The sequence below is a fragment of the Centrocercus urophasianus genome, unplaced genomic scaffold (genome assembly GCF_019232065.1).
Source record: "Centrocercus urophasianus isolate 14NV4802_14NV808 unplaced genomic scaffold, USGS_Curo_1.0 seq_11, whole genome shotgun sequence".
NCBI lineage: Eukaryota > Metazoa > Chordata > Aves > Galliformes > Phasianidae > Centrocercus > Centrocercus urophasianus.
In genome coordinates, this window is record NW_024884253.1 from 88,781,569 (window position 1) to 88,806,997 (window position 25,429).

The 25,429-nt window shown below is 40.1% G+C and overlaps 1 protein-coding gene across 1 annotated transcript in view; it reads left to right on the top strand.

The window, feature by feature from the left end:
* Nucleotides 1–25,429, top strand: part of CTDP1 (CTD phosphatase subunit 1) — a 100,534-nt gene that overhangs the window by 73,365 nt on the left and 1,740 nt on the right. The gene's annotated exons all lie outside the window — the stretch shown is intronic.

Sequence of the window (25,429 nt, forward strand, 5' to 3'; positions counted from 1 at the left end):
ATCAGTTATACTGGATTCATTTTATGATTGTGAGTGCAGAATTCTTTTTTAAATGGAAGAAAGAATCGAGCTGCAAATTCTAGTCTTAAAATTTCCTCCTAGCAGCATACTTCTGTTCTCTACCCCACTCACTCTCTCCAAACTAGGTACTTTTTTCTTTCTTTTAAGGATGCCATTTAACCACAAATATACTTAGGAAAACTTATTCTGTGTTCTTACTAGCAACCGTATAGAATTGTTCATGTTTCAATTGCAACTGTAAGCAGTGTTGCAGTTTGCTAATCCAGATCAGTTTGAAGGATTGTTCTCTGGATTTAACTCATTTAAAGCTTTTCCTTGGTTTTACATGTCAGTGGTTTCTTACATCTGATCTTTCTGTGTATGCTTAATTCTTTAGTACCACAGCAGTGTAACAAGAATGATTGAGGAGTTTTGTCTCCTCAGTAATGAGGTAAAGCACTTCTGTCTTTTCTTACAAAATGCTGTTATGCCAAAACTCGTTGTGGGGAGACCTCATGTGGCCTTCCAGTACTTGAAGGGAGTGTAGAAACAGGAGGGAGGATGGCCATTTACAAGGGTGCACAGTGATAGGACAAGGGGAATGGTTTAAACTGAGACAGGGGAGGTTTGGTTTGGATATTAGGAGGAAGTTTTTCATCAGAGGGTGGTGAGGCACTGGCACAGGTTGCCCAAGGAGGCTGTGGATGCCCCATCCCTGCAGGCACTCAAGGCCAGGCTGGATGTGGCTCTGGGCAGCCTGGGCTGCTGGTTGGTGACCTGCACACAGCAGGGGTTGGAACTGGGTGAGCATGGAGCTCCTTTGCAACCCAGGCCATTCTGTGATTCCAGGATTCTGTGATTTAAGGTTTTTTAATCTGTCCCTTCTGATTACTGGAGAAAAATGGGAGATCCTAGTGTGAATTTTACCCTGAAGAGTGTCAGCTGCAGGCAGTGCGTGAATCTGGGTATTTCTCAGAGGAGAAGGCTGGGACAGAAGTGAACTCAAAACAACCCTTGGGTGTATTTTTCACCATGGTGTTAGATTATACTGTCAGAGCAAAACTACTCATTGCTTCTGTAGCAACAAGAAGAAATGTAAGGATTTTTTATTACACCTGGCTGGGAAGACAAGTTATATCTTGACCACTCACTGCTCTTGTAGTCTCATAACAGAAAATATACGTTGTGTTCTAGGAAAGCCTTAGTAAGGGCAAGTAATTTAGTTAAGGAAGGCAAAGGAGTGCATCCTCTGGGAGCAGATTACAGGAATTTCTTTGCCAGCCTAATATTCCTCCATTCTTCTACTAGGAAATATCTGTCATCTAAAAAAGATCTTGAGCAGAGTTATCTAAAATTTTCACTCTGAATAGGTTTGTTGGGCTCAATGGCGGGAGTTGATGGCATAAAGATCCCCCTGACTCACTGCATCCCTGTGCTATCCCTGCCACCTACTCAGGCAGTAATCAGCCTCTGGCTGTTTTTAGAGCTCTGTGCACTTCTGTTTAAAGTATGGTTTTGTTCTGCACCTTCTTTCCTTATCTGGGCAGAAAAACTGTTTTGCTTTTTCTCGTTTGTTTCTAGGTTTCTAGGTTTGTTTTGGTGTGTGTTTTGTTTTTTAAGGAGTATGAAGAACACAAATTTGGTGAAAGTCAGTGACGTATTCTGTCTTCAGATTGAAATTTCAGGTGGCTTAGTGAGTTAAGTGCGTATTTCCATGCCCAATTTATAGAATTCCCCCATACACACACACCATGGAAACGATGAATGATCTTGCTACTTAATATTCCCTTTAATTTCTCTTTCTAAAATGTATGTGCTGAGGCAGTTTGCCCAAACTGGGTACGCTTTCAAATTTTCAAATTATCCAAAATAAATGCATACAGAAATTAGTTTGAAAACAGTCTTTGTTAAAGGCTTTAAAAAGGCTTGTTAAAGGCTTTTGTTAAAGGTTTTAATACTCTGCTATTTCAAAGCTACTACACTGATTGTAAGTCCTATGAAAAAATAATTAAAAAATCTCTTTGTCCTTCGAGATTGAATCATGTAGCTCTTTTACACACTCATATTTGCAATAACAATATTTGTAAAATAGTAACAATATTCTGCTTGGTAGTCATGCCTGGACTATGTCTTATACTTACCTCATTCGTTTCTCCTTTCTTTGTTAGACACACAAAAGGATTTGTAATGCTTCATAAATCTCTTTACAAAGGATTCAAAACTGATTTATGAGAAAAGATTATACCAAATTAGCTGTGCTGTGTTGTTCATAATCTTCCTACAAACTTTTGGTAACAGAAAGGCAGTATTCTCTGGAAGTCTTCTTTTGACAAATATTAGTTTTTCCTGCTTTTTTTTTCAATATTAAAGTAGATTTCCAATCTGCTATAATGAGTGCCTTGTAAAAGTAGAGGAGTTTTTCTCTTCAAGAAGTCACAGAATCACTTTGGTTGGAGAAGACTTCAAAGATGATTTAGTTTCAAGCACCCCTGCCATGGGCAGAGTTACCATCCACTAGATCAAGCTGTCCAGGACCCCATCCAGCCTGGCTTTGGACACCTCCAAGGTTGGGGCATTCACAACTTCCCTGGGCAGCCTGTTCCAGTGCCTCACCAACCTCTGAGTAAAGAACTTCTTCCTAACATCTAACCTAATTCTCCCCTCTTTTAATTGAAAACCATTTTCTCTTGTTCTATCACTGTCAAAACACGTAGAAAGTCAGTCTCTGTCTTGCTTATGAGTTCCTTCCATGTACTGGAAGGGCCACATTGAGAATTCCCCAGAGCCTTGTTTTCTCCAGGCTGAACAAGCCCAGTTCCCACAACCCTTCTTTGTAGGAGAGGTGTTCCAGCCCTCTGATCATCTTTGTGGCCATCCTCTGGTCCTGCTCCAACAGCTCTGTACCTTTCTTGTGCGGGGGGCCCCAGGTGTAGACACAGCACTTCAGATGGGGCTTCGTGAAGACAGAGCGGAGGACAATCACCTCTCTCACGCTGCTGGCCACCCCTCTTTTGGTGCAGCCCAGGATCTGGTCTTCCAGGCTGAAGGCGTGTTCTTGGCTCATGCCAAGTTTTTCATTCACCAGAACCCTCAAATCCTTCTCCACAGGGCTGCTCGCAATGAGTTCTTCTCTCAGTTTGTACATATATGTGGGATTGCCCCAATCCAAAAGCAACATCCTGCACTTGGCCTTGTTGAATCTCATTAGGTTCTCAAGGGCCCACTTTTCAAGCCTGACCTTCCCTTCTTTGTGCTCTTAGACATCTTCGTGAGTGATGCTGACACTGGGATCAAGTGCACTCTCAGCTAGTTTGTGGTATGGTTGAAATACCCAAGACATTGGATGTCATTCAGAGAGACCTAGACAGGCTTGTGCAGAGGGATCAGGTAAACCTCATGAGGTTCAGTAAATCCGTGTGCGAGGTCTTGCATCTGGGTTGTGACAACCCTACCTATTAGTGCAAGCTGGGGGATCTAAGGATGGAGTACAGTTCTGCAGAAAAGGACTTGGGGGTACTGGTGAATGGCAAGCTGGACATGAGGCAGCAGTGTGCCCTCACAGTCCAGAGAACGAATCATATCCTGGACTGCATCAGAAAAAGTGTGGCCCGCAGGTCGAGGGAGGTGATCCTGCCCCTCTAGTCTGTACTGGTGTAACCTCACCTGGACGTGGAGCTATTAGAACATGTCCAGAGGAGAGCCACAGAAATGGTCCAAAGAATGGAACACACCTCCCCTGCAAGGACAGGTTGAAAGAGCTGGGGCTGTTCAGCCTGGAGAAGCTCCATGGCATCCTGATAGCGGCCTTTCAGTATCTGTAGGGGGGCTATAAGAAAGAAGACACACTCTTTAGCAGGGTCTTTGGTAATAGGACAGTGGGAAGCAATTTCCAGCTAAAAGAGGGGAGATTAACATTGCACATAAGGAAGAAGTGTTTTTTATAGTAGGGATGGTGAGGCACTGGAACAGGTTGCCCACAGAGGTGTTGGAGGCATTCAAGGTCAGGCTGGACCAGGCTCTGAGCAACCTGATCTAGCTGTAGATGTCCCTGTTCATTGCAGGAGAGTTGGATTCTAGATGACCTTTAAAGGCCCCTTCTAATTCAAAAAACTCTATTATTCCTTCTGTTTAATCAGCTGCACCACTCAGCATTAACAGCACGCTTGCTGAGAGTGCACTAAATCCCATTGTCTGTGTCATTGGTGAACATATTGAAGAGCTCTGATCCCAAGACAGATTCCTGGCGAACACCATTCATTACTGATCTCCACCTGGACACAGATCCATTGACTGTAACCCTCTGGCTGCAACCATCCAGCCAATTCCTGTGAGTTATCAACTCTTTAAATCCATACCTCTGCAATTTAGAAATAAGAACGTGGTATGGGACCACATCAGAGGCTTTACAGAAACTAGGGTAGACAACATCAGTTGTTTTTCCTTTGTCCACTGATGCTGTCACTCCATCTTAGAAGGCTACTAGATTGGTCAGGCACAACCTGCCCTTGGTGAAGCCATGCTAGCTCTCTCACATCAACTCCTTCCGTCACATGTGCCTTAACATAACATCCAGGAGGAATGTGTTCCATGATCTTCCCAAGCACAGAGGTGAAGCTCACCAGCCTGGAGTTTCCTGGGTCTTCCTTCCTACCTTTCTTTAAAATGGGAGTAATGTTTTCCTTTTTCCATTCACCAAAAAAAAGCTAGGAAGTATACCTATGGTATGTCACATCTAAGGGGTTATCTAGATCTTCTGAAAATGCTGGTTTGAGAAATAGGTATGTAATACTATTTTTTGGGGGGAGGGGAGGGTAGCGGGGTTGGAGCATTGGTTTTTGCCAGTAATAAGTAAAGGTACAGAGGAGGGGTTTTCAACACCTTCATAAACCTGCAGGTGGATGACAAGATGCTGAAAGCAGAGAAGTAGACAAGGTGTAAGGTGCATAAATGTGTGGTGATATTTTTCGTGTGTTGTTTTATTTGAAATTAAAGCTTTTTGTCAATAAAAAGTCAGGCATGCCTGACTAAACTGATTGCTGAAGGAGCATTAATTTGTGTTTTAAAACAAAAATAAAAAAATTGAAATAATTAATCTCAACAAATAGAAGTCAGTGTGTGACTTGCCATAAAAAAGACAGTAGTTTTGTAAAAGGATGTTGAAACCAAGCATTTCTTTCCAGTAAGTCCGAGTGGATAACACCAGTTTTAAAAAAAAAAAAAACCTCAAAGTTCTCAGTGAAAAATATTTTTCCTCTTTATTTGCTATTACATGCTATCTAATTGAGCAAACTGTTCCACAGGGGGATTTCTGAGATACGAGCTATCTGAATCTGTTTGGTTTTTAGAGAGAAGTTATCTTTCTATTAATATCTTGAACCTTCAGAGCAGATCTGTGCATCCTCCAGTTTTAGCTTTTATGGTTAATTTTTTTCTCTGCTGCTATGGTAAAGAATTTTTCTATTCTATTCCTCATTTAAAGTAATTAAATTTTATGACCTCATATAGAAAAACTCTCCTGGACAAGTCTAGAAATCAGTAATTCATAGTTTAAAATGCTCCAACTGTCATCCATCTCCAAAAAGGAAAAGTTTTGTTGCTGCTCCTTCATCTGCTTTCACTTCTACTGTGCAGAATTTGGACATTTTGTATGCTACCACATCACGTGTTCAGCTGTGATTTCATCAGTGTAATAATCCATATTCCAAGTGTCCTAGGATCATTGCCAACATGTATTATAATCAAGTATAATATAAAAACATTGTTTTCTTCAGAAAATTATGAGGACTGTTCTGAAAGTAATGTCTGCTGTGTGGGCAACACTTTCCCAGCAATGACACTGTCACAGCAACTGGGAAATAGTGAGTTGCCTGCACTGGTGCAGATTTTTACAAGCATTGCATGCAGGCTTTTGTTCTTCGCTGGTTGCAGTGCACAGTTAATGGTGATGACTACACGGAAAAAATCATGTTTTGTAGCTGAGAATTTGCTCTATCAAGTAATGTTACTGTGCTCTTTGTTGTCGTTTCCATGGAAATAAATAGAAGCAACCTACGTAAAATAGCCACCTTCTTGTGAGGGACTGAATGAAATGCAGGTTCTTTTCTCTGTGGAGCTCTTAGCCATCTTTCATTTTATGCTTGGATGACCTCAAACCTCTTCCAAAGTGGTGTAAGTCACAACAAGGGTTAACAAGGACAGTGTACAGAACTGTCATGGAGTAAACCAGTAGTACTGGAGTTGTGTAGAGACATGATTTCTTTCAAATTTCTTCAGAAACATCCTGCAGAGGAAACTAGCACACGTGATGGTAAATGTTTGAAAGAAGTGAAAATGGAAGCAGCCATGTCTGTGTATGTGGCACACAGCCCTTAGGAGGAGCAGGCAGCAGTGCGCTCTGGCACTTAAAGGTTCTGTCTGTGTTGCTGTTAAGCTCAGATCAGAAGTAGTGTGTCTTTGGAGCTACTCTTGAGATTGTCAGTGCTTGCCATGGTTTGGTGCACATCCCAGGGAGGCCATATAGTACATGAATCAGTTCTTTTACGTGAATGTAGGCTGGGATTCAGCTGCAAGAACTTCCATGCTCTGTTCAAGCTGCTAATGAATGTTCAAGCCACACTATGAGATTAGAGCTAGTCCAGAATAAAATGCTATTTCTGCCTTTAATCAGTCATAAGGCTCGTTTGCATCAATGCTGAATGAATTTCTTCAGTACATACAGTGTCAACAGGGCAACTGTAAGTAAATCAACGCAGATATTCCACTTAAGCTTTGCTGTGTGTTCAGTGTTTTACCCAATTTTATCATTTCTGGTAGTCTCTTATATCAAAGACCGTGGCGTTGTATTTCTTTTTGGTCATTTAAATGTTGACACATTGCAGTACACCGCTCTATTTTAAAATTTCATGTGGGAAATTACTTAAATTGTAAGAGTGTCACTGGTGAATGGTAAGATCAGCTGCATAGTGAAATGTATGCATCAGTTAGTTTTTTACATGAGCACTCAATTAAGTAGATGAGACATTCGTATCTTCAAGCTTGTTAATGAATTTAATGACCTAAATTTTCAAGCTGTTATTAAAAATCTATCTACTACAAATTTAGTTATGTTGCACATTACATTACACTTGTGTTTCCATCTGCTCGCTAATCACGTTGGAACAGTGTGCATTTGGATGTTAAGAAAATAGTGAGAGAGAGTTGAAGAAGTGAATCTGAATAGTAAGTTGAGGTTAGAAGGGGTTACAGCTGGCCTCATAGCTTTGTTTTCTGTGATATTACAATTGGCTTTACCCCTGCAATATTTTGTTTGTAAGAATTTGTTGTATGAAAAACATCAACATCAAATATACCCCAAATCTTTGTACTTGAAAATATGCCATAGCATTACCCTCTTTAACCTTGTAGCTGACTGAAGTTAAGTGCTTTGCAGTTCTGAAATGAAGCTTGCCTACTATATTTTCTTTATGGGATCCTAAAGCAATGAAAAGTACAAACTGTAAAATATTTAGATGGAGAGGCACACAGTATTTTTCTAAATGAAATGTTTTTCAAGCATGTAAGCATGTTATTTCTGTTTATTTTTCTTAATTTTGATTTCACATAGATAAAATAATAGTTGTAGCATAAATAAAATATGCTCTGTATTCAGAAAATGATAGAATTATTAGCCATAAAGCATCCAGTTACATAGAATAAATTACATTGACATTAGAAAATTTGCTGTCTATCTGAACCACGTTTGCAGTCTTCAAAAAGACTTAAAGGTGACCCAGTCCCCAACTTTTCAGAAAAGCTGCCATGTTTTATAGAGAATTCACTTTTAGGTAAGTCCTTGTTTACCTGGGAAAACAAGCAGCCTAGCAGAAGTTTTGATGTGAAGTTTGATGCACAAAACATGGTTTTATTTTCAATTACACTTTTAGACAAGCTATTTGTAATCTGCATAAACATTCACTTATCCTGAGATACTGTTTGAGTAAAATGTTGTCTTCATTATTTCATACGTATTAGGCTTTAGTATTATGTAATCTTAAAAACCTATCTGACTTTGTCAAAGGTGCATTCAATTTCTAGCCCCAAATCAGATGGGATCTAGAATTTGGATCTTTACTAAAAAGTTAGGTTTGGGTTTTAGACAGACAATACTTCTTGCTTGTGACATTTACAGTGAGGTTTGTTGGTTTTTTTCTGACTGTATGCCTCTCTGGTGACTCTCACAGTGGCTTAAGATTTCATGAAAGACAAGAGCAAGGACCAAGGGCAAGGCAATTCATATTATCTTCAGTTTTAGATCCGTGAGTAATTTTTTAAATGCTGCAGTACTGAAAAAATCAGAAAGATGAAAATGTATTGATCAATTTATTCAGTTCTGTCACTGCGTTGTTGTAGTTCTGCTTGGTATTTTCAGTGATGTAGTACTGTATGTTCCTGTTTGAAAATCTGTTGTATCTACATACAGAAATGTAGGTATGAAACTAGAGAGATCTTAAAGAAGCCCAGGCGAGCAAAGGGGATGTTTCACTTGGAAAGAAACCTGGTGGAAGTTTGTATTCCATAATTTCTGTAGGACTTTGTTCCAGAAGCTTTCATGAGCCTCTGAAAAAACTTTCTCACTTCCAGAATTTTGCAGGTAGCCCTGCTTCTGCTTGACTTCCCAAATTCCAGTTGAGGACAGACTTCTGAAACTACTCCAGAGCCCTTGTAGTCCGTTACCCCCTGCCCAAGCAGGGCTGCCTACAGCAAGCTATCCATGACCATCTCCAGATAGCTTAGGGTTTCTCCAAGTATGGGAGACTCTGCCACCTCTGTGGGCAGCCTGTGTGTCAGTACTCAGTCGCTCACACCATACAGAAGTGCTTTGTGGTGTTCAGATGAAGCCTCCTGTGTTCTAGTTTGTTTTGATTCCCTTTTCTCTTGTTATTGGTCACCACTGAGAAGAGCCTGGCTCCATCCTCGCTGCACCCTCCTTTCAGAGATGTACATACTACATAAAATCATCCCCAAGACGCCTTGTAGATGCAGCTGTCGCCACCTTTCAGCATACTGTAGAGAGATACTGCCGTGCTTTTGTTGGCTGTGTGGCCCACTGTTGGACTCTCCAGTATGTCTGCATGTCTGTTGAACCGGGGGCCCTAAAGCTGGACACAGTACTGCTGTGCCTTTACCATTGCTGAGCAAAGGGGAAGGATCACTTCCCTCAATCTGCTGGTAAACATTTTGCTTAACACAGCCCAGGATACCCTTGCAGCTGTCTTTGCTGCAAGGGTACAGTGGTGACTCATGTTCAGCTTGCTGTCCACCAAGCCCCTTTTTCATCATCTAGTTTTAATTCCTCTTAATTATATCAGGTTTCTCCAACCAGTTTTCAAGGGAGAAATACAATGCTTTTAAAAGGAGATGGCAAGCTACAACTTATCCAGAGGTAAATGCTGCTCATACTCATATATTTCTTTTCTCCTTTGCACAAAGCATACTACTAATTGTGTGGAAAGCAGGCGAATCTTTAAATGTAGATACTTACTTAGGAAGTAAGATAGCATCAGAACAATGCAAATCATGTATATGTATGATTAGCCCTCTGAAATGTCACTGTCTGTGCTGTGATGCTTCTATGACGTGGCACTCAACTTTTTTGAATCTTAACATTCAACAAAAATGCATTTGAATGATAATTCTGTGTCACAAAAAAGTCATTGCATATGAGTAAAGCTTATATATAAGCTATAAATATATATATAAGCTATATATAAGCTACAAATAAGAAATAACTCAGCAATTTCAGAAATTCTAGTTTTCAGTTATTGCACTTGTTACTAACCATGTCAAAATGGAGAAACATTTTACATGTGTGTGTGTATCTCCTAACTGCATTTTTTGCTAACATTCTACAAGTCTCTTTCTTTTTTCTTTTCTTAGCCTGATTTATTTCCTTCATGAAGTAGTTCCATGTAGAAATTACTGATTCTCAGATTAAAGATAATACTGGAAGATTATTGAGAAATGTAGATGCACCTAGTTACATGCTGAGAGGCACAGGCAGTAGAGAAACAAACGTGTACTTATTCAACTGTTTAAGCTAAAAGTCTTTGTTCCAAGACTGCAAGCATACTTTGCTGATAAGTAGCTCAAGAGATAGAAAGTCTGCCTTGGGAAATCACAGAAGGACGTGCTGCTTACAGATTCTGAAATACTCTGAGCTGCTAACTGATGAGTTATTTCAAAAGCCCAGCACAATATCTGTTAATTAAAGAGGAACATGCATTTTGGAAAGCATCAGATCATTAACTGGGTAAGAAAAAGTTTCAGAACAGTAAGAGTGTAAACTTTCCACACATTTATACTATTACATTTAGACTATTAACTCGAGCTAAAATTAACCGAGGTGCTGCTTCACATTTAGATCAAGAGACTGAAACAGGTCTCCTACTTCTCTATTTCCTAAATGCACAGCTTATGCATGTTTGCAAGAAGTGTCAGGCTGCTGAGTTTCCGTAGAGGTTTTTTTCACCACTAAAATAGAGATGTTCATTCTCCTTAAGGCCCTTAGAAAACCAGCTGTACGATCTGAAAGTTCTCTGGTTCTTCCAAGCAAACCTTAGTGCAGAATTAATGCACAGAACAAGTAGTTTGATTATACTGTGGAACTGCCCTACAGCTTTGGTTGTGTAAAAGCAGAGCGTTTGAAAAGTGTAGATGGGCAATTCCAGAAGCTGCACAATGGTGCAGTTACATGTGTAAAAGTGACTTGTGGATGTGATTTACACATTACATGCACAGCACCTGACCTGTGACAGCTGGCTGTGCTGCTTAGCACACAGCATTAATGCTTCCTAGGCCTTCACAGGTGCTTGTAGCCTAATAATAATTGTGACCGGAGAATGTAGTTACCATGGGAATGTGCTGTTAATTATTATTCTGCGGTCAGTGATGATGTTATAAAGTTCAGTATTATCACTAGTACTTTTTTTTCCCCCCCAGAAATCTTATATGGCTGTACCATAGCTGAAGTTTAAGGAGACTGGCTGTATGTCACTCAGTTTTGGTAGCTTCTCCCAGGGTGGTTCTTCTTGGAGAGAGCATCTCAACTACTATTTGTACATAGTATTCCTAAGCAATTGAATTTACATTGTTCCTCATTGACATTATAATGTAAATAACATAATAAGTAACATAATATTAAAATAGTTGGTTTTTTCGGTTGGTTGGTTTGTTTTTTTTTCCAAATCAAACCTATCCAATTTAAACAGCAGTAGGATTTTTCTTAAAGCTTTTCTTATTTTTCTGGGATTTTTTTTTTTCAAAGTAGTTCTCTCTCCATATGGATATGATGTTACTTTTGCCAAGTTTCTCTAGCATTTGGTGATATAATAAGCAAGGTTTTCCCCACTTAACGATGACCTAAATTCCAAATCTACTTAATCTTACATTAGGACCAATGTAAGTTATTACAGTTCTCTAAACATTTTTAAACTATTCAGTAAAAAAGCTGAAGAGTAGTGATTTGAACTTGCGTGAGGTATTTTGACGTGATTCTGCGGTATCTTCACATTTCTGTCCTCAATGCAAAGAGTTCAAATCACTGTGAATTGCTAAAGGACTTGTAAACCACACAGCAGTACTTTTCATACAGGTATTTGAAATCACTGCTTTGTGTGTTGGGCTACGTCAGGTGGGAATTTCCAAAACGCTTTGAAATACAGATTGAAATGACCATGTGCTTTGACTTCTTTTACTCTCTGTTGTAATGCCTGCACAGATGATTAGAAGTCTTCTACATATTGCTAAAATTAGGGAAGTGTTGTCACAAAAGATCTTTATTTTCTTGACTGCTTTAACACTAAATAGGCTTCACTTATACATTCTATAAGAAGTGTGCTGGTGTTTGCAAAATGCACTGAAATCTAACATAGCCCTTTTTCTCTAGTCTGCAGCAGCAGAAGTTTGGAACTGTAATGTAGGCCATCAAGCATAAGAGCATTTACCTTGTTTTACTTGTCAAACATCCTAATGAATACTAAAGTGTATATAGGAATCTCATTCTTAAACATTCCTTTTTCTGACTTACCATCTGTAATGGTTTGGTGTACATCAGTATAACTTAGGAGTTGTGTGTGAAGTAATTAAATTGATTTGTCCTTAATGCTTCACTGCATTTGAAGCAGAAATCTTTCTGCAGTCATTGCCTTCCATCACTAAGGGCCATTAACTAATAGCTTTCACCCTGGGACGATGGAGTATCTAGAACCTGAGGAGAAATAATTTTACATCTGCAAGAACACTAGGCTGCAACAGCTGGGATTCTTAGAAGCCAACTACAGAAATCAAGTATTTGTTACTGTCCTTTTGGAAACAATGAGGCCTGAAAAGTGAGAGAGATTCACAGAATCAGAGAGAAAGGACAGAGTAGAAAGATGGGCCTTTTAGCAGAGGATTCTTTCTGATTGTGCGACCAGCTGAAGAAGAAAGTGCAAAGCACTGAAAGCAGTGTTTCTGCAGTGGGAGGATTGATCCCAGGACCTCAAGATTGAGCTTAAGATGCGTTCTAGACTAATGAGAGGGGGAAAAAATTAAATGAACTTTTTATCTAGCTCTGTTTTTCTTGTGCTTCCAGGGTAAAGATGAGTTTGTCTCAGAATCAGGAGCAAATGTTTGTTTGCCTCGTAGCATATCACTGTTAAGTCGACTGTAAAATGAGCATTGCTGAGGTCAGAGTTGAAAGAAAGGAGTGTTGGTACCTGGGAGGCAGAAGAGCCCAGGGTAAGTCTTTAAAACCTGTAAAAGAGGTGAAAGAAAGAGGAGTCAGGCCTGTGCTGATGAGATCCCAGCGTAGCCCCAACCCAGGGAAACAGGAGCTGGATGCTGACACAGTCTGAGCTCCCAGATGGGGGAGTTCTTGATACGTAATGCTGCTTCTTCAGATTCTTGTCTGTTGCTTTGTTTAGAGTATCCCATGGGATCACTGGCTCTGTAGCCCAGCTGAGAGATGTGCTTCTGATATCATATGTGGATCAAAAAAGTTCCAAAAGCACAAATTATATTTGCAGAAATTAGGGCTGCAAGTAACTAAGAAATGAGTGAAGAATTCCCAGCTTTAGCTGCTTAAGGATGTGCTTTAAGGATGTGTACTGTTCTGCCACCTTGTATTATTTGCAGCTCCAACTCAGCTTTGCTGGAACAACTTGAAAAAAACTTGAAAAAAGGCAGCTGATGAGGCATGCTGGGCAGGAGGACAAGGGCAGTGAAGATCTGCTATATGCTCAAGAAATGTCACCTTTTCTGAAGCAAAGTGGTTTTTTCTGACCAGTCCTTAAAACCCATCCTGTGTTCTTAGTGTTCCCCATGAGGGGAACAGTAGGAAAACCATTTCACTCTATCTTATAATTCAGAGCACTTGTGCTACAAGCAGGGAGCGGTTCCAATTCCTTTCTTTGGCAGGATTTAATTCAAGTAAAAAGCTCTAGGTATCGAATTGTTTTGGAGTTGGAGTTGCTTCTGCTTCTCCACAGGAGCAATCAGCCCTAATACCCTGTTCCCATTCTCATCAGTGAAACAGCTCCCCCAGTACTGGTGAATATTTAAGCACTTCTTATTACCACCACCCCCATTTCAGCCATCTATAGATATTAGTACTCTTTTGCAACTGTGACTTGAAAGGAATGGTGAGGGAGAAAGAAGTAGAAGTTCAGGGTGAGGAAAGCTGGTAACGTGCTGCTTCAGTTTATGTACCAGTGAGAAAGTCAGAAGTCTCTGATGGATTGCCCAGTATATGCCATGCAGTAATTTAATCAGAGTCTTTCCCATCAGTGAATCTTCAGTACAGTTCATAAGCTGTTAAACAATTGAAGTTTTCCCTTAGTAAAATATATGGATATTTAAATATCTCTTGAGAATAAGGAAACCAAGAAGTACATTAACAACTATTAGGAAAGATTTTAAATCTTTCATTGTAAACTGCTATTAAGAAGAAAAAAAAAGGTGTACTTCACACAACTAATGCACATAAATCTTGACTTCTGCAAGTCTGTGATGGCTGCAAATCAGCACTGTATATCAACAGTTAAAAGGGTTGCTTGAAGCCTGTGCTGAGAACACTGATGGAGGAAGGGCAGTGCTGCTTCTTAATGCAAGGGATACAAAACAAATACAGATGGTTAGGTCACTCCACTTGTGAGCTCTTCATCCATCATCTGAACTCCTGGTAGGTTTTTCCATTTGGAAAAGATCAAATTTTGTGTAAAATGTGAGTGTATTTGATAAGTACATTGTGTCAAGCTGACCGTGGGAAAGTGCCTGTGCATTTTTATCAGCTCAGCATGTGAAAAGCACAGTATGGATGTTGTAAGTACCCATTTCACAGAAGATGTCCCAGTGGAAAAAGTATCTTTTGCCATGTGTCATGTGCATATTGCCACCACACTGTACAGAAGGATTTCCTCTTTGCTTTCAGAGTCAGAATTTCACATCTCCCTTTCAGAGACTTATTTTGCCACTTCTCAGACTTGCTGGTGTGGCTTGAGTGTGCCTTTAGCTATCCTGGGGAATATCTGTATAGAAAGAGAATTTAATAGACGACAGTTTTAAATAACCCATCAGATAAACCAGATCTCCTGAAAACACGTTTGTGTTTGTGTTAGGCACACAAGCTGTAGAGCCTGCATATGTAGTCAACAGAAATTGGAAGACAGATGTATCTACTGATACTGTAGTTCACATCAGGCATCTGTGTCTTTGCCTTGAAATGATAACATCTGAAAGTCTGATAAGAAGACTTTTAGGGCTCCAGGTGTTAACCAAGAGAGGAAAAACTGAGCTGAAGGAACCAGAACTGCTCGCAAAACCTTACTGTGTGGCCAGGCTCCTCTACCTCTGCCATTGCTGGGCAGGTAGAGTGACTACAAGAGATGAGCAGTTGCACAAAGTACTGAGCCCTTGCTTCAGACGGTTCAGCTGTATACTGCTCACCATTTAGAGAGGGTCTGCAAAGCTACTTTATTTCTGTAGTCACATAGAGGCAAATATCCAGTCTCCCCTCCAGTCAAGCCCTGTTTGGTTAGCATGTCAGACCTTTCTCTAGTCTGTTCCAGTGCTATTGTCTTGTTCTAGGGGAGCACTAGAGAGAGGACAATTTGTTGCAGTTCTAACTTTTGTTAACTTGTTCTTTAAGTACTAGGCTCTCTCAGTAGAATTAGTAGGGCTTGGGGTGCAGAGAAATAACTTTTCGCATATTTCTCTTGCGTGTATCTGTATATCCATGTAACTTGCTAATCATATTCCTGTGCAGCTGTGGCTGGCACCACTGCATTCATAAGGCAAAGCTCAGCAGAAACTTCTTGCTCTGGATTGATAATACAAGGGCTGCTCTGAAAATAATGCCTCCTATTTTATTATGTTGGCCCATGATGTCAGAGGCATCTGTTAGTGGTATGGCAGTAGAGGTTGAAGCTTCCCATCAATATTCCATTACATGCTTTTGTCTTGTGACCGATGGCAGCAGAGTGGCATTCTGACAAAATGGCTTCCGACGTGGAAATGCAGATGAAACAAAAGTATGTTATTGAATTCTTCCATGTGGAAGAAATGGCATCCATTGATATTCATGTGTGCTTACTGAACATTTATGGAGACCAAACAATGCATGTGAGCATAGCGAGGCAGTGGGTGCTGCATTTCAACTGTGGCAACAGTGACAGTGGGTCGCCTCTGCTGTGCAGAATTTTACAAGCATGGCATGCAGGCTCGTGTTTATGGCTGCAAAAATGCATCACTAATGGTGGTGACTGTTGAAAACCAGCGTTTTATAGCTGAGAAATTGCTCTCACAAATAGTGTTATTGTGCTCTTTGTATCTGTTGTAGCTTCCATGGAAGTAGATAGGAGGCATTACTTTCAGAGTGACCTACATAAATACGAAGCATTTTCTACTGCTGACATCTTCTCTAGAATCGTGGGCAGGCTGCAGATGAACAGTACAGTGGATCTGAGTTTCTGGACAGCACAATAAAAAATTGCAGTTGCACAACAGAAGGTACATATTGAGTATACTTAATAATAAGAATTGTAGAAATATTGACAGAAGAAAGTTGTAGACTATATATGGGATGAAGTATTGTTAGTCTGCAGAGCTGTGATCTGCTTACTGGGTAGTTTGTCATGTGGCAGCTAGTGTAAAAACAACTGATACAGTGAATGCTCTGTGTGATTGGATTTGGCAGATAGGCTAGCATATGTGTTTTGAACCACATTGAATTTTTGATGGTCAGTGACCCCGTAGTGTAGAGATACAGATTTAATACATGTAAAGTTTCTTATTACTGCACAGTTAAAGATGGATAACAAAATGGCTAAAAGGTGTAGCATATCACAGAATCACAGAGAATCTTAGGGGCTGGAAGGGACCTCTGGAGATCATCATCCCAACCTTCCTTGCTAAAGCACATTCCTTCTGTAGGTTGCACAGGAAAGCAACCAGTGGAAATATGAATATCTCTAGAAAAAGAGACTCCATGATCTTCCTGGGCAGCTCATTTGTATGGAACTTCCTGTGTTCCAGTTTTTGCCCATCGCCCCTTGTCCTGTCACTGAAAAGAACCTGACCCTGTCCATCTGACTCTCACTTAAGATATTTATGAACACTGATGAGGTCCCCTCTCAGCTTTCTTTTCTCCAGACTCAAGAGTCCCAGGTCTCTCAGCTTCTCCTCGTACTGGAGATGCTCCGTGCCTCTTTCTGGTCCTCCACTGGACTCTCTGGAAGATCCCTGTCTTTTTTCAGGAATTGATCTCACCAGGACAGAGTAGAGGCCAGCAGATCATTCCCTGTCCTGTACTGATGCATGCAGTTCTTCCTCCACAGGTGTAGGACTCTGCATTTGTCCTTGCTGAACCTCAGAAAGTTCCTCTGTACCAATTCTGCCTGCCTAAATCTCACTGCATGGCAGTTCAGCCTTCTGGTATGCCAGCCACTCATTCCAGCTTTGTACCATCAGCAAACTGACAATGGCTGTTCATCTAACTGATGGATGGCTGTGTATATCATTTACACAGGTCTTTAAAAAATGATGGAAAAGTGATGCAGCTCTTCTACAAATTGAATTCAATTTATTTATATTTGTAAAACAAGCTTTGGCACTGCTTCCCTCTTTTTTTTTTTTTTTTCCAATGGAAAGCCAACAATTTCTAGCCCAAGTTTTTAACAAATTTATGTTTAAATTTTTTTCCACTGTATATTGACTTTCTGCCTTTCATCTTGTAATTTACTGGCTTTTCTAAAACATCTTGAAGGAATGTCTGAAGTAATATGTTAACTTTAAATATAACTTTTTATGGGGATAAATTATTTTCTAGGATCCATGTTTTGTAGCTTTGTATTTCACAGCTGTTTTATGTCCAAAACAAAATCTTCCCAAATGAATTTTATTACAGGGAGAAAAGATTTATTGTGTGAAACTTCTGTCAATAAATAAAGCAAAAATTATGTGGCAGCGCAGGTAAATTTGAGTGAGGAAGAGATGGAGGGAAGGAAAGTGTTGAGTCGTCTGTAGCATACCTTGCCCTTGGGGGCGATAGATTTTTTCTGATAAAGAAACAGAGCTACTAGTTGAACAAGCATTCCAGTAGGATGATAGCAAAGAACAAGTCTAGCAGCTCATTGCCAGGGACCATCACTCTCACATCCCTAACATCAACTTGTAACAGCTCTCATGGTGCAGCATCTACATAAGTAAGTACTTAAGCTGGCCTACTCATTGAAAACTAACTGCTAACTCTGACATAGCAAGAGTGGGTAACTTGTGCTCTGTTGCTGTTGGAGAAATTAACTGGTTCACCACACTGCTAGGCAGGCAGCAGACACAATAAATTCGGGGACTGCCCAGCATCAGTTATGTGGAGGATGAAGGATTCCCTTTCTCGTCAGGAGCAAGCTAGTAGAAATGGATCTTCATTTCATGAAGCAGAATACTTACATGGTGGGAGCATGCACGTGTTCCTGCCTTGGACCGAGAGCAACATTTTAAGTCTTTTCTGTGCACCCATTGAGATGGCTCTGTTATCCATACAGAGTGGGTAATGTGTTTTGTGTTATCTTTAGTTGATGCCCTTCAGCCATTATTTATTGAATGAACATTCTAAAATAATGCAATGTTCAGCTATTTGCAATTTAAACTCAGTAATTTGTTTAAAACAATGACAAACAAAGTGAAAGTAAAAGTTAGAGTTAAAAACTTTGACAAAATCATCTTAGCATTCTCTGTAAACTAGTTTCGCCCATAACATATGCATAGTAACATACATGTTAAAGTAATCTGTGAATATCTAATTTAAAAAGCTGCTGAATCAGTGAGAAAAGGAATACAAACTTAGATTTAGCAATTGCAAGCAACAAAAATTCAGTTCAGTCAAGCAGGTAAGCTGCCATTTATTTTCTGCTTGTCCATCTCTGTTTTTCAAATAGAACTTAACGTGTCAGGTACAAAGGAAAATGTTGTGATTCTTCTTACAGGAGTAAACAATCACTTCATGTGCATTTGAAGAGTGTTTTCTTCCTCTTTTTCACGTTTTTCTTCTGTGCAGAGATTTCTTTCACAGAGAGGCATTTCCCATGCTTCCTTCAAAATATCTTTGCGTCCCAAAGTTGTTCCTATCTCTCCATAGAGATACAGCAGTAATAATTGAACTTTTTACAAAGTACAGGAAAAAAAATCAGCAGCTTGAGATATAACTTAAGGTTTAATTAACCTCAATTGACATTTACAATATAACCTCAATTAACAAAACTCTACACCATTATTCAGTTTTTATGAAATCCACAAAATGATTATTTAAGCCAATGGCACCAAATCCTACTTGCAGTGGCCCTGGTTATTGCGAGTTGCTGAGTCATAAGCTGTTAGGAGTTCAGTTATTAAGATGCCAAGTGGTACCTAATTTGTTTCCTCCTCAGTGTCTGGGTGGCAGAACAAACCCAAGTGAGATCACAGGAAAGGAGAATTCTAACCATGACTTTGCATTATTTGATCTTTAAACTTAAGGTGTTCTCTGTTACTTTGATGCAAGTATTCCACCTCATATTCAGTGTGTTGCTTTGAAAACAAAAAATGAAGGACATTTTATTTCCCCAGAGGAATCAGGTGCTTTTTCATATAAAAATTTGTATTTCAGTGTACGCTTCTGGACATTCTCATTTGCTCAAACATCTCACACTTTTTTCCAATTGTTTGCTTTATTCTATGCTACCTTTTTTAAAAGCAGTCGCTCACATTTAGATCTCTAATCATTAGAGATAAACATGCAGGGCTATCCTTCATCACGCTGTGAGACCTCACTGCCTGCCTCCTTCAGTGTTTCCTGTGACGAAACTTGGAGTGGCACAAGACTCTGGGCTTTATATATTTGTGCATGCATACAGACTACTTCCAGTACTGGTTTAGCAGCACAAGTTGATTACATTTGTTGTCAAAACAGTAATGTTTGCAAACTAGATAAAGCTGGGGAGAGAACTTGGATCAAATAACAAAGGTCTGCTTCAGTTTTTTAAAGTACTCATATTTTGACTGATGTGCTTTTTTTTTCCTGAATATTGGCTGATTCCCACGTTGGGAGGTTTCATTTCAAATGCAGTCAGTCTAGAAAGAGGTTGTTCAGGAAAAGTGAGCAGATCATTCTGCTTCTGTTACTTTAGAATAAGATTGAGAGATTACACGCCAGAATGCATCCGAGCATTTTCCATCTCAGCAGTGTCACGTAGCAGTCTGCTTTCCACATACTTAGCAGGGTATTTAATTTTCTGTTGTCTTCTGCAAAGTAATGACACGGGCCAGTTACGTGATAGAAAGCTTTCGTTTGTCTTTGGAAGAAATAATCCACGTTGTGAGTTTTATATCATTTCCTTATAACAACTGCGTGAATCATTTTCAAGTAATTTGGAGTTGATGAAATAATGGAGAATAGGTATAGTTTACTCATCTGTGATTTCACAGGGTGAGCAAAACTGTAGATCCAGCTTTCCAGTTCTGCTTTATTCAGTGTAATTATTATTATTAGTTCGGTGTGTTAGATAACCTGAACAAACATTAAATTGTGAAGAAATAACAATTTTCAGTGGAGGGGGAGTTACGAGATTTTCCTAGATTGGCCCAACCATCAGGAAAACACTGCCATGCCAATGGACCATATTAGTGACATTTACAAAGCCTTCCGACTGATGTATCATTATAATTCCTGAAATTCTTTTATACTCTCTATGATTTTCTGTCTTTAAAAACTTCGTTTCAGGCATACATTAGCACGTGTATTTCACAGATCTGGAAAGCTGCTGTTAAAACAGTTTTAGAAGTTTTCAGAATAGTTTTTTTTTTACCTCTGGGATTGCTACAACAGCAGTGAATTGGATCACAGTGCACTGTTGGTAAGTTCAAAGTCATCCAGCTGTTGGTTGGAATTGGTGGGCTTCCTCTGACATCTTTGTGAGCAGCACTGACAGAGTGGTGTTGGGTGAGATCCGACTCCACGATTCCTCCTTGCATCCCGGTGCTATGCAATAAACGTCTCCTGTGCTTTTTTCTCTGTGTCAGGTTGCTGGTTCATCATGTAGTGCTGCAGAGAATGCTGGAAGAGTTCATGAAATGTTTTTCCTGTGTTGCTAAGCGTTGTCTTTGCTGTGATAGCATTAGGGTGAGGTACAGACATAGGCTCCAGTCTGTGAAAATGGAGCTGACGCTGCTCGCTGTGCTCAGCCATGTGCTTGGCAGCCTGCTGTGCCAGGACAGTTCAGTATGCTTGCACAGGTGCACGAGATAAATTGCCTCAGGTTGTACCTGAGCCTTATGTTTTATAGGTCTGCTGTAGGCAATTGCTTACTACTACAACCATGCATAAAACACGATGTGTCTCATGTCAAGAAAAAGCTATTTCAAGCACAGCTTGGAACATCTGAATGAAAGCGTAATCATCTCGCCTGCCCTATGTAATATATTAATGCCCACAGCATTGATTTTCAATTAACATGTTCTCAGCTCTCACATCCTCTCATCTTGTTAGCCAGGCACTGGACTGGCATCCTCAAAATTGGTTAAAGAGCAGTTTTGCTGAGATGAGTTCCAGTTCATGGTACCTCAGTACATTTCTCCGAGTGGAAGTCAGAGCGGCAGTCAGACTCCCGTCTCTTTCCAGGACTTGGCATCACCTTCTTGGTGTTACAGGAATTTGCAGAACACTGGACCGTGTGTGTGCAGAAACCAGCACAGACCTTTCATGCTGGATTTCAGAAGCATGCCTGGGCAGCATAGTCTTACAGCAATACTGCCTGGGCTGTAATTGCATGTCAGTGATTGAGAAGTTCACTGCTTAGCAAAGTAGGAGTGGAAGATGTGGGCATTTGGAGTTTAAGAGTGCAAGTGATGACTTATTTAAATACTAGCGTGGATTTGTGGTTGGTCCCTTCCAACCCAAGTCATTCTGTGGTTCTATGGTATGACCTCTTTTACAGTTGTTTGAAACAAGGTACAGAAAAAAGATTCTCTTTGGTTTTATTGAAAATGAGGGTTTCATTACCCTTCCATTCGTGTTGCTTGTTAGATGTTTCTATTTTTATATTGCATTGTATTTCTTAAAAGGATGCCACTGAGATGCAAAACAGGCCTGATAAAATCTGCTTTTCATTAATAAAGAAAAAAGTCCAGCATTATTATTCTTTTTCAGCTACAAATTACAAACAACAGACATGGAGGGGAAGAAGCAACTGACACTGGACTACTTTTCACTGCTTTGTTCTCAATGGCTCTTTCAGACAACTAAATTTGATAATTAAATGATGAAAGAGGAATTTTTGTTTGACCTGTAGTTGTATTTTGGAATCATATTTTAGTGATCATTTTCATAGATGGAGTGAACAAGTGTTTATTTTGAAGACTTTTTCCTGGTGGATTTTTCACACACACGTACCATGCCCTATTACAACTTAGTTTTGTCTTCTGTTCCTGTCTCTGCATTTGCAATATCACCAAGTAAATTTCTCACCAGCATTCTGTAGATTTTTTCTGTAGGTAACTTCTATGTATGTACAACTGCATCTGCTTCTTGTTTTAATATCATCACAAATTACATCCAAATTTTACTTCAGTATGTTGATAATTCATTTAAATGCTTTTCTACAATGCAGTTCTTTTTCTTTTTTTAAAATGATTTCCCCATCCCAGATATGAAAAAGATAAAAAGTCTCAGATGAAAAAAAAAAAAAGGCTTCTTTTGATATGGTTTAAAAAGTGAAGAGGCTTTAGAATTATGGCTTCAAAGACTTTGAGACGAACTTGGCTGTGAGAAGGAAAGCTGTAGGCTAGGATGACAGAGCTGATGGGGTTCTTAGGACTGGCTGTTAGAACAGATAAATGTGTAATGCATTGGAAATGTAAATGGTACAAATTAGTCACAGAGCTGTCAGGTATTTACAGCTGTAAGTCTTACGGACAGTTTGTCTGTCGATGAAGTTAATGACACTCAGTTCTTCTGCTTGCTGTTTAATATCAGGCAATCAAAATTTCTTTTAAAAATGCAAATGAGGCTGATGGAAGCCTGTAACGTGCTGCTGGATCGTTCTCCCTAAACATGGAGAAGGGATTCTTTATGTGCATCACTTTTCCACTCAGAATTGTTATGCAGCATGTCACAGAAACTAGAAATGCCAAGGAGTGGGCATAAAATTTGAATGCGTGTTTGAAATTGTTTGTTCTGTTAACAAATATGGGAAAATACTGCTTTTCTCTTAAGACAGTAATGATTAATCTGCTACCAGTCTTCTGAAGTCCCAAGTAAAAAACGCAGCATTGTTCCATTGATGTCCTCCTTGCACATTTCTATCCAAGTTAGCTCTGCATGTGTTTTCACTGTACATGCATATAAATCCTTAGGATGCACAAGGATGCAGTTTACAGTACACAAACAGCAAAAGGTTTTTGTATCTTAATAAAAGCAGCATTCAGACTGTTCCTTTTTTATAGCAGAGGATTAACATGTACCTGTGTGTTCTTTGGTTTTTTTAACATTTTTTTCTGTTAAGTGGGGAAGTCTAGGGCAGAATAGAGCTGCTGTTCTGTTTCAAAAGAACAAGAAGTGACAAAACAGATGGCATTTGTTTTTTTTGTATTTCAGAAGGCGCTGCTCAATACAGCTGGGTGAGAGGGGGGAACAGGTCAGGACTTTCCCTTAAGGTTTTCTGGAAGGACTTTTTGTAGATGGGCACCCCGTTCTTGAATTGCCAAGTCACCCTGAGCACTTCAGGCCGCTGCCTTTTGTTGATTGTCCTCCCTGAAATGTATTTGCTCTGGAGTACATTTAAGTGGAAGGGGTGTTGCTGCATTTCCTGCTGGCTTCTGACTTGGTTATTCAGTAAACAGCTCCTCTCTTTTAGGAGCAATGAACTAGCAGTGAGTTACTGGATGTTTTCCTGCAGCTCCTTTGGTATTGGGTTGGATACCTGCAGACTTGCAGTATGTGCTGTCAGAGTGAATTCTATTTTTCAGCCGGTTCAATCAGTTTCCATAGCTGAAATGTTATAAATGTGATTGTTTTCTACTGCAAACGTTGTTCTATAGATTCCTCCTGGGTTTTTATTTATCTTACTGCTCTCTCAGCACCAAGCATGTATTTCTAATTCACTACGTGTTCAACAGTAATATTTTCTGATTTTGCAGAGTAAGGCTCTGCTTTCTTTATTCAGCAGTTAGCTTTTCTCCAGCTAGTAGTGTAATTAATGACTAAAACTGAACTGTGTGGTATCTCTCAAGGCTGAAATCATCATGATGTAACAGGTAAAACACAAACCCCATACGTTTGCATAACATTTAATGGAAATGCACTAAGATTTCTTCCAACTGAGCGTCTTTACTCTGGCTGCTTCTTAATCTGAGCTGTGCACTAATGCAGGGTTCTAATGTAGGATCCATAGAAACAACTACAATGCCTGAGAGGCTGCTTTTCCCTGTGTATTAAGCTGCACTCAGTGCCCCATAACTCCCTTGGCACGTTTTAGTTTAGACAGCAAAATACACAGGAAGTGCTTTCACCTCAACCCATTTTTCCTTAAGAATTCAGACACCAGATTGAAAACCAGGGCTTCAGCCTCACCTCGCAGGGTTATCACTCACAAAAGCACAGAATTACAGACTGAATGAAGTCGGAAGGGCTCTCTGGAAGTCATCTGGTCCAACTCCATGCTCCAAGCAGGACCACCTACAGCAAGCTGCCCAGCATCATGTCCAGACAGCTTCTGAGAGTCTGTAAGGAGGGCAGTGCTCTGTGCCAGTGCCACCAGCCCCTCCAGGTGCTTTCCTGCCAAGCTGCTTTCCAGCTGCCCCTCTCCCAGCACGTCTGATGCCTGGGCTGTCCCTCCCCACGTGTAGGGTTCTGCACCTTTTCTTGTAACTCCAGGAGCTTCCTGTCAGCCCGGTTCTTCAGCCTGAGTCCCCCTGGCTGGTATCGTGACTCTGGTATCTCAGCTGCCCCTCAAGTTTTGTGTCATCTGCAAACTTGTTCCTGTTTCCTTCCCTGTACGGGAGGAAAAATAAATCTAACATCACTGTGAGGAAGTAAGCAGTAAGCAGCAGCAGCAACATATCTTTTGGGCCCAGTGGAACCCAATGGAAAGGCAGAGAACACAGTGCTGTTCTCCTGCATTTTGATTCAGACCCGCTGCTGACATCACACCCTGATCCATCAGGTGAAACGAGGAAGGTCAGGTGTCACTGAGCCGGCCTACAGGTAGCAAGTAGTCTGGTCTGAGAGCTAATGGCTCTGGAAGAATGACAAGAAGAACGTCTGTGTGTGCGTAGAAGTTGCTTTGTATTTCAGTTTTGCTTGGAAGCTCATGAGTTTGACTTTTAATCTTTTTATCAGTCTATTTTAGGTATACGTATTTCAAGTCAGAATTATCAAAGATCTTTCTTGCTATACTCTTGTATACTCTTGTATGTACTCTTGTCTGTACTCTTAGAAACAAAGCGGCCCTTGCTAAATCATTACTCTTTTTTTGCTGAAGATACTTTGTTGATTTTTCATTCTAGCAAGTGGATGCATTCTCCTCCTAATGAAACCTTACCTAATGTTGGAAGGGATATTTAAGAGAGACCCACTTTGAGCAAATTTGTCTGAAATTTGATCAAATGATCAAGGAGTAATTTTTGGAGGTATTTCTACAGCTCATTTTGAATTCTGTACAAGATCTCAACTTTATTTTTGCCAGAAGTATATGTCTGATATAAAATTCTGTTTTGGCAAAGAGAAGAAGAGATTTTAGGGTTCCACAGATCCAAATTCTTCTGCTTATGGCTTTGTCCCAGTTGAGGTGTTAGATTTTCCTTGGAGATCTTTCACAACCAGGAATGTGATTCTTCTGGCAGAGCATGGTGCACATCAGCTTCACAGCATCACAGAATTGTAGGG